Genomic DNA, 9,672 nt, shown 5'->3' with positions numbered 1-9,672 from the left:
GCTGCTATTGCCTCCCCTCCATTCTTCTCCTGGGATTTTGGGCAAGCAATGCACACATGCTTAGTGTGATTTTTAAGCCACCAGATCCAGGACTTGAACCATGGTTGACCATGTGAGAGTCCAGCACCTTAACCATCATGCCACCTGCTGGTCCCACAATCTTGAGTCTTTTAGTCCATTGGTTCTTCTCTCTGTTTCTATTGTTCCTTGTAATTATTAAAAATATTTTCCCAGGACCAGCAGTTGGCATAATGGCTATGTTGCTGGACTCCCATGTAGTTGACCACGGTTTGAGTTCCGGACCTGGCGGATTAAACTCACGCCAGGTGCGTGTGCATGCGTGCCCAAGACCCCAAGAGGAGAATGGAGGAGAAGGGACTGTGGTGTGGCCATCCCCCTGGGGGGTAATTTCTTGCTTTCTGTCTCTCTTTCTCTGTCTTTCTGGTGAGCGCATGCACCCTATAGCAAAAACCTCTCAAAAAATTTCTTTTCTTGCAATTTTAGTTTTCCTGTAGAGTTTCCCAGTCTAGAATTCACTAACTGTACCCCCATAATTCATTTAACATCTTACTTAGTCTTCTGTATTTCCTATGAATTGTTCATTGAACACACAGGGTTCATCAGATTCAGGTTTGAACTTACTCTAAAGAGCATTTCTTCAAAGAGCCCCAGTTTCTTTCACTGAGAAATGGTATTCAGCATTTAAAATTTGGAAGCTAGGGTGTTCATTGCAAGCCTTCAGAAGACAGATAGAGGAACCACTTTATTTAAGAGAACATTCACCACGAACTCTTACTGATCCTAACAATTCAAATTCAAGACTACTGGATTTTATTTAACCTCTTTCATCTTACATCTTCATCACCTTTTCCTCTATGTTAAAAATTATGATTTTCAGCAAATAACTCACTTGCTTGACTTGATAACGCACCCACAGGGGACTCAGTCTTTCATCGTGATCATTGAAAGCTGCTTCAGCTTTTAAAACAAGTACTTTGTGGAAACCAGCAGTTAGCATAATGGCTATGTCACTCCCATGTAGTCGACTGCGGTTCGCGTCCCGGACCCGGTGGCTTAAAACACGCCGGGCGCATGTGCGTGCGTGCCCAAGATCCCGAGAGGAGAATGGAGGAGAAGGGACTGCAGCGTGACCATCCCCCGGGGGATGATTTCTCACTTTCTGTCTCTCTGTCTCTCTCTGTCTGTCTGGCGAGCAGACACGCCCTATAGCGGCGAACCACCCCCCAAATGGAAAACCCCCAAAAAAAAAAAAAAAAAAAAAACAAGTACTTTGTGTCCTTAAGGTCTTATTAACTATTATTATTATTATTTTTAATTGCCAGAGGATGCATGTACTCACCAGAGAGAGAAGGGGGGTGAGAGGAAAGGAATAAAGCACCCCTAAAAAGGGCTTAGGCACACTGCAATCTCTTCTCCTCCATCTCTCCCTCCTTTGGGGAATTTGGGCATGCGTGCACATATGCCTTATGTTTGGAAGTCCCCAAGGCTGGGATTCGAACAAGGCTCAGCCATGTGCGATCTGGCTCCCTCAACTACTAAGCCATAAAGACTGAGCCTTTAATTATTTAAAAAGAGTACTCCTATATAATTATGCCCATAACTTGATGTAAAATCAGGCTGGTTTGTTTCATTTTGCTTTGGAAATTGCTTTGTAAAGGATTTAATTTTATCTTACAGTTACTCAAATATTTATATAGCTCTCAAATCAAATCTACAAAAGCTAAGCATTTTCCAAGACATCTAACTTCCATCCCTGTGTCCTGTTCCTATAGTTTCTTTCTTTTTAAAAGTTGATCCAGTGTTTGTTTAATATAAATAAAAGTCGTATTACCTCATGTTCTAGATACATGGTGGCTTACCTGTGAGGGATCGTCAGAAAGTTCACGAACAACGTGTATTATGAGAAAACCATGAATGGATTTCAAAATGTTTTCGCACCAATTTCTATTTTAATTCCATTTTCCATGAAGTTTTTGAAATCTCCTTGTGCATACCTTTTTCCACTTGGCTTTTTTTGCATTTCATAAGATTTCCTAGCGGCCATTCCATAGTGGTAGATACATAATCCTCGATCCTTTTTATAGTTGCATCGAATGCCATTGTGTGGATGCAACTTAATCTTTTTCTTCACTTTGGGAACTATTTTTATTTATTTTTAAATGTTATTTATTTATTTTTGGGTTTTGTTTATTATAATTTTTAGGTTTTTGCTATAGGGTTGCATGCGCTCTCCAGAAAGACAGAGAGACAGAAAGCGAGAAATCACCCTCCACAAGAGTGGCCATGTCATAATCCCTTCTTTTCCATTCTCTTCTTGGGATCTTGGGCACGCACGCACATGTGCCTGGCATGAGTTTAAGCCACCGGGTCCGGGACTTGAACCGTGGTCGACTACATGGGAGTCCAACGACATAGCCATTATGCCATCTGCTGGTCCCAGAAACTGTTTTAAAATATGCTCCAGTTTAGGAAAAGAAAAGTGGAGGGCAGAAAGGTGGGTGAAGTGACTCTGACCACTCTGGTGTGTCTGGAATGAATACGGTCCCTCTCTCCTTTCTCTGCTATTTCTCAGCCTTTCCCATTCATCTTTCAACTACCACAAACCATTAGAAGAAACCTGAGAACTCTCAGGACGAGCTTGGATGTATCTGTTAAGATGCAGACACATGGGTTTCGTCCACAGCGCTTGACAAGCAAGGGCCGGCTCTCCCAATCTTGGCTCAGGACAGAACAGCTAATTTTGTCCTTCCTGGGGAAATGGCCTCTGGACACTTCTAACAGTGAACTAAGCCAGGGGCTTGACAAACTCAATCCTTGCTCTCAGGAGTTCACATGGAAGGAGCCAGTAAAAAGCTGCATCAAATAAATAAATGGGTGTGTATATACATATTTTTACACTTTAGTTTTTTGCCATAAGGTGTGTGTACTAGCCAGAGACAGACAGAGACAGTGAGAGAGAAAGTGAGGAATCACCCCATGGGGGGGATGGCCATGCCACAATGCCTTCTCCTCCATTCTCTTCCTGGGGTTTTGGGCATGCACGCACAAGTGCCCAGTACGATTTTCAAGTCACCAGGTCTGGGACTCGAACTGTGGTTGGCCATGTGGGAGTCCAGTGCTTTAACCATTATGCGACCTTCTTGCCCGTGTGTGTGAGTGTGTGTGTGTGTGTGTGTGTGTGTGTAATTTCAAATGTATAAAAATATACTGAAAAAAGTTTTCTGATCCGTCCTGTGATATAGTGGGTTAAGGGAATCAGATCCTACGTGGCCTACTGTGGTTCAAATCTAGGCCCATCAGCTTGAGAAACATTCTGGGCACATGTGTGTGCATGCCCCAAATCCTGACAGGATGGACATAGAGAAGGGATTGTAGTGTGACCACTCCTCATTGGGAGAAGGCGCCTTCTCTTTCTCCCTTTCTTTCTCTCTCTGTTTCTCTCTGGCTAACATGTATCCTTTGACAATTAAAAAAGAATATTAATTAAAAAATTTTAAAATTATTTTATTTAACTTTATTTATTATTATTATTTTTCAGTTTGATCAGAGAGAGACTGAGAGAGAGTGAGAGGGAAAGTGAGAAAGCAAGCCACCAGTCCGGGACTTGAACTGCAGTCAGCCATGTGGGAGTCCAGTTCCTTTAACCACCATGCCACCTGCCAGCCCCCAAAATTAATTAATTTAAAAAACAGAATTTTTCTCTCCTTTGGAGGGTAGGATTGTGAATAATTTCACTTTCATTTTATTGATTTATATTTTCTGGTTTTCATACAATGAAAATATACGATTTTGTAGTTAGAAAGTGATTTGAAAAGACACAACAGGGCCAGTCAGGTGGCTTGGTGGTTAAAGTGATTGAATACCACATGATCCACTGCACAGTTCCAGTCCCAGACCCTGTGGCTTGAAAAACACACCATGCATGTCTAAAACCCCAAGAACAGAGAAAAAGATTGGGGCATGGATTCTCCTCCTGCCCCATAGGGGGCGCTGTCTCACTTTCTCTGTCTCTCTGGAAAGTACATGCACCCTATAGCATGCTAAAAAAAAGAGAAAGAAAAAAGACAAAACAACCTTCTCAAAGCCATAAAATGAGAAGTGAAGTTCTCATTATTTAACACATAAATCAAGTATATTTCTCTGCAACAGATTAGTTAGCAGAGTTTATTTTCTTTCTAAAATGTCACTAAAGCCAATAAAATCAAAGCTTACAAATCACTGCTTAAGTCATTCTAGTTCTTTCCTGGGAAACTAAACAGTCAAATGACTCCTCATAGACTCATCATGCAGCTTCGACAGCTAATCGAATAATAGCCAACCTTATCTTCATCTCCACTCTCCCTTTTCTTTCAGCTCCACTCCATCACCAAAGAAAACCCCAGGCATCACGTCAATTCCTTTGCAAACATTCTAATAAACGTTTCTAAGATAGAAGATACTTAACAACATAATACCTAAAAAATAATCACCCCTGAAATTCGTTTAGTGCCCAAATTTCCCAGAATAACTTTAAAATTGTTTTTATAGGGACCAGGAGATGGATATGTCACTGGACTCCCGCATAGCTGACTGAGGTTCGAGTCCTGGACGCAGAGGGGGGGTGATTTCTCGCTTTCTGTCTTTCTGGTGAGTACACATTTTCTATAGCAAAAATCTCTCTCTAAAAAAAATATTTTTTTATGGTTTATTTGAATATGACATGTATGTGGAGGTTACGTCTTTTAAGATTCTTTTAATCTGGGACCAGCAGTTAGCGTAATGGCTATGTCGCTGGACTCCCATGTAATCGACCGCAGTTCGAGTCCCAGACCCAGCGGCTTAAAACTCACGCCGGGCGCGTGTGCGTGCGTGCCCAAGATCCCGAGAGGAGAATGGAGGAGAAGGGATTGCGGCGTGACCATCCCCCCTGGGGGTGATTTCTCGCTTTCTGTCTCTCTGTCTCTCTCTGTCTGGCGAGCGTACATGCCCTATAGCAAAAACCTCTCCAAGAAAAGGAAAAAAAAAAGATTATTTTAATCTATCACAGTTTTCCCACCCTCTTTCTTTCCCTGTGGCCATTTATTTATTAAGGCAAGCAGATGACTTGCCGTGGAGATCTCTCATTGTGATCTCGTTGACTGTATCCTTGAATGTGTTTTAACATGTTTCTCTCTCCTCTGGACTCTTTAGAATCTGGGAGTTACTTCTCCAACTGTGATTAGACTTGGACTAGACTTCTTGGAAAAGCACTTCCTGGGGGGTACTCGATTCTTCCTAGTGTAAGTCACCACACTGGGGCATATCCTGCCTGTCTGATTTCTTAGCTTATAATGTCCCCACCAGACTGTCAATGGATGGCTCACTTCCTCTGCCTTCAGGCATACTGGGTTTGGCTTCTGACTTTCCTCACCCCTTCCTGACATTCCTTTCCAGTTCCTTCACTGCACACTCCCCACCTCTCAAGGTTAGAGTGTGTGAGGTTGAATCCTCAAACCTCTCTCTTTTTTTTTTTTTTGGAGAGGTTTTTGCTATAGGGAGTGCGCGCTCGCCAGAGAGACAGAGAGAGACAGAGACAGAAAGTGAGAAATCACCCACCCCCCCAGGAAAATGCCGCAATCCCTTCTCCTCCATTCTCCTCTCAGGATCTTGAGCACGCACGTACACGCCCTCGGCTTGAGTTTAAGCCACCGGGTCGGGGACTCGAACTGCCGTCGACTACATGGGAGTCCAGTGACATAGCCATTATGCTAACTGCTGGCCCCTCAAACCTCTCTTCTGTCTCTTTTTACTCCATAGATGAGTGTATCCAGCCCCCAGGCTGTAAATATCAGCCATGTTCTAATGATCCTCCGCTCTCTTCTCTGAACTCTGGACTTCCCTGACCATTCAATACCATGAAGTAGATCAGGAATCAGCGAACTATTGATATTTACCCAATACCTTTTTATTGCACTTTTCTTTCCTTCTTTCCTTCCTTTCTTCCTTTCTTTCTCTTTCTTTCTCTCTCCTCTTTCTTTTTCTCTTCTCTTCTCTTCTCTTCTCTTCTCTTCTCTTCTCTTCTCTTTTCTTTCTTTCTTTCTTTCTTTCTTTTTTTCTTTCTTTCTTTCTTTCTTTCTTTCTTTCTTTCTTTCTTTCTTCTTTCTCTCTCTCTCTCTTTCTCTTTCTTTTTTTCTTTTTTTTGAGAGGTTTTTGGGTTTTTTTGTTTGCTTTTTTGTTTGTTTGTTTGTTTTTGCTATAGGGTACATGCGCTCGTCAGGCAGAGAAACAGAGAGACAGAAACGAGAAATCACCCCTCATTGGGGATGGCCATGCCACAATCCCTTCTCCTCCATTCTCCTCTCGGGATCTTGGGCACACACGCACACGGGCCGGCGTGAGTTTTAAACCACCGGGTCCGGGACACGAACCGCGGTCGACTACATAGGAGTCCAGGACATAACCATTACACTAACTGCTGGTCCCTCTTTCTTTCTTTTTAGAGAGATTTTCACCATTGGGCATGTGCACTCACCAGACACAGACACAGAAACAGACAGACAGCAAGAAATCACCCCCCTCCACCCCCAGGGGGGATGGCCATGCTGCAATCCCTTCTCCATTCTCCTCTTGGAATCTTGGGCACACATGCACACATGCCTGGTGTGAGTTTCAAGTCGCCGGGTCTGGGACTCGAACTCTGGTTGACTATGTGGGATCCAGCGATGTAACCATTATGCCATCTGCTGGTCTTTTTTTTTTTTTTTACATCTTCAAATAGCTGAGAATCACTGCTGGGTGAGCGAGCCTTCCAGACTCCTCTGAGATTGGTCACGACAGGCGACCCCTGGGAAACTGGCAGCTGAGAAACCAAACCCAAATTATCCCCGGAGAAGCCAAACCTTCTCCAGAGGGCGACACTTGCCAGACTTCAGCTCTGTCATTTAACCTTCAGTTTGTGGTCTTCCAGTCACTCAGAATACACACGCGTCTCTGAGGCTACTGTGATCAAAGAAGGGAACATCCATTTATGGATGCGCCGTGGCCTCCACGACCGCGCCCTCCCCTAAATCACATATGGCATCCAGGGTGGGCCAAGGGTCCCCGTCCCTGAGGGCCCCCATGTGACCTCTCCACATGAAAGCCTGACCACTCCATCAGCAGGACAGAGTCAACACCGGCGAGCGGACCCCCCAGAACTGGAGCGCGGTGCCCATGGATAGTAACAGCTCACACCCAGTGCTTACCGGGCCAGGCAGTTGGGTATGTTACGTCATTTGATCTTCAATTCATTCCAATGGGGATGGTGTTACTATTGTTATTTTTCTTAATTTTAGAAATGAGGAGGTCAAGGCTCCGAGAAGTGGAGACCTTCTTAGCGCTCACACGGCAGGGCCAAGGTGAAGTCCTAGCCGCTACTCTACCCTGGCCTTTCTTCTTGAAGAAGATAGTCGGGACCAGCAGTTGGCATAATGGCTATGTCACTGGACTCCCATGTAGTCAACCGTGGTTCGAATCCTGGACCCAGTGTGTGTGTGTGCGTGCCCAAGATCCCGAGAGGAGAATGGAGGAGAAGGGACTGCGGTGTGACCATCCGCCCTGGGGGGTGATTTCTCGCTTTCTGTCTCTATGTCTCTGTCTTTCTGGCGAGTGCATGCACCCTATAGCAAAAACCTCTAAAAAACAAAACAAAACAATCCAATGTTAGTGGACAAAGCAAGTTACAAATAAAGATACGCTTGATTCCATTTATATAAATACATGTTCGATGTCATTTGCAAAAGTGGGGAAAATGAGATACCTGAGACGAACTATAAGGAAGCCCGAGGAACGTAAGACCCAGGAAATGCTGGGGCAGGGGAGACAGCCAGTGGTAAGGAGGGCATTACAGATGCAGACGGTCTTAGGTTCCAGGGTTGGCAGCCCGCAGGCTGAATCCACCTTTCCTTTGTATGACTTGTGAGCTAAGAGAGTTTTTACAATTTCTTATTAAGTTTATTTCTTTCAGGACAGAGAGAGATCGCAGACAGGGCTCTGTCACACTGTGGTCTTCCCCTGCCCCCTTGACCCCGTGCTGGCCTTCCAGTCAGCCAGGATCATGGCATTTCTGTGGGAGCACCTGGTAAGCTCTGGCCAATCTAGGATCTAAACCCTGGGCCTTCTCATGTGGGTCCAGTATTGCATGCTGTGCCCTACCACTTGTGCCACTGTGGTCGAGCAAGTTTTTTTAGTTGTTTTTTTTTTTTAAGAGATTTTTGCTCTAGGGTGCATGTGCTCGCCAGAGACACAGAGTGGGACAGAAAGACAAAAAGTAAGAAATCACCACCCCTCCCTGGGGCAGGGGGAGTGGTGCTGAGCAAGCCATAATTCCTTCTCCTCCATTCTCCTCTTGGGATTTTGGACACACATACACAAGTGCCCAACATGAGTTTTAAGCCTCCAGGTCTGGGACTTGAACCATGGTCGATCAGATGGGAGTCCAGCACCATAATCATCGTGTCATCTGCTGGTCCCTTTTTTAAGTTTTTGCTATAGGGCATGTGCGCTCACTGGAGAGAGATAAAGACAGAAAGCGCGAGAGAGGGAAAATGAAAAATCACTCCCCTACGGGGCATGGCAACACTACAATCCCTTCTCTATTCTCCTCTCGGGATTTTGGGCATGCACACACATGCACCCGACGTGAGTTTCAAGTTGCCAGGTCCAGGATTTGAAGAGCAGAGCTGGCTAAGTGAGATCCAGCCACCTTAACCACGGTTTTACATTTTTCAATAGTGGGGAGAAAATTAAAAAAAACAAATTGGTGATATGTGATAAGTATTTTGTGCTATATGAAATTCAAAATTTTAGTGTGGATAAATAAAGCTTTACCCATGAGCAAAGGACTCAGGCCCTTGTTTTTTTTTTTTGGAGAGGTTTTTGCTATACGGTGCGTGTGCTCGCCAGACAGACGAGAGAGAGACAGAGAGAGAGAAAGCGAGAAATCACCCCCCCCAGGGGGGATGGCCACACAGCAACCCCTTCTCCTCCATTCTCCTCTTGGGATCTTGGGCACGCACACACATACGCCCGGCGTGAGTTTAAGCCACTGGGTCCAGGACTCGAAGCACGGTCGACTACGTGGGAGTCCAGCAACATAGACATTATGCTAACTGCTGGTCCTCAGGCCCTTCTGTTTATGTATTATTGTGCATCCCCTCCAAAACCTGCCTCCTCAGTCAACACGGCCTCTCCTCCCCCTGGAAGATAATTTTCCCCATGTCTCTTGTGTTCTGCATGTCTGGAGCAGAGGAGCTGACTGCTTTTGTTCCGGACTGTCTTTTCAAGGGTGTTTGCACAGCGAGCAGCCTTGGAAGACAGATAATGTTTCTCTCCAGAGCCAAAGCCAGGCACACTCGCTGCCCTGCCGGTAATGAATGTTGCAGGTTCCCTCATCTTGGCGTTCCTCCTTGTAACAAACCCACTGCGTGGGCACGTACTATCTGGTCCTCTTTACACCATTGACTGTGAACAGCAAACTGACCGGTAACAAAATGACCCTCTCTACGGACCCCAGAGTCTGTCCTCCACCAGAATCACAAAAAGGAAGACAGTGTAAAATCCCAAACCAGTCCATCCTTGACAAGCCGCTCTCCATGTTTAGGTGGGAACAGTGAGGTCCAGAGAGGAGGGAGTGGACCCAGGTCACTCCCTGCG

General features: G+C 45.1%; 1 protein-coding gene across 1 annotated transcript in view; it reads right to left on the bottom strand.

The window, feature by feature from the left end:
- ENTPD3 (ectonucleoside triphosphate diphosphohydrolase 3) overlaps positions 1–9,672 on the bottom strand; it is a 50,450-nt gene that overhangs the window by 23,808 nt on the left and 16,970 nt on the right. The gene's annotated exons all lie outside the window — the stretch shown is intronic.

Source organism: Tupaia chinensis, unplaced genomic scaffold (genome assembly GCF_000334495.1).
Source record: "Tupaia chinensis unplaced genomic scaffold, TupChi_1.0 Scaffold000451_1, whole genome shotgun sequence".
Classification (NCBI taxonomy): domain Eukaryota; kingdom Metazoa; phylum Chordata; class Mammalia; order Scandentia; family Tupaiidae; genus Tupaia; species Tupaia belangeri.
Note: the sequence above shows the minus strand (reverse complement) of the source record. Positions and strands in the feature narration are given on the sequence as shown.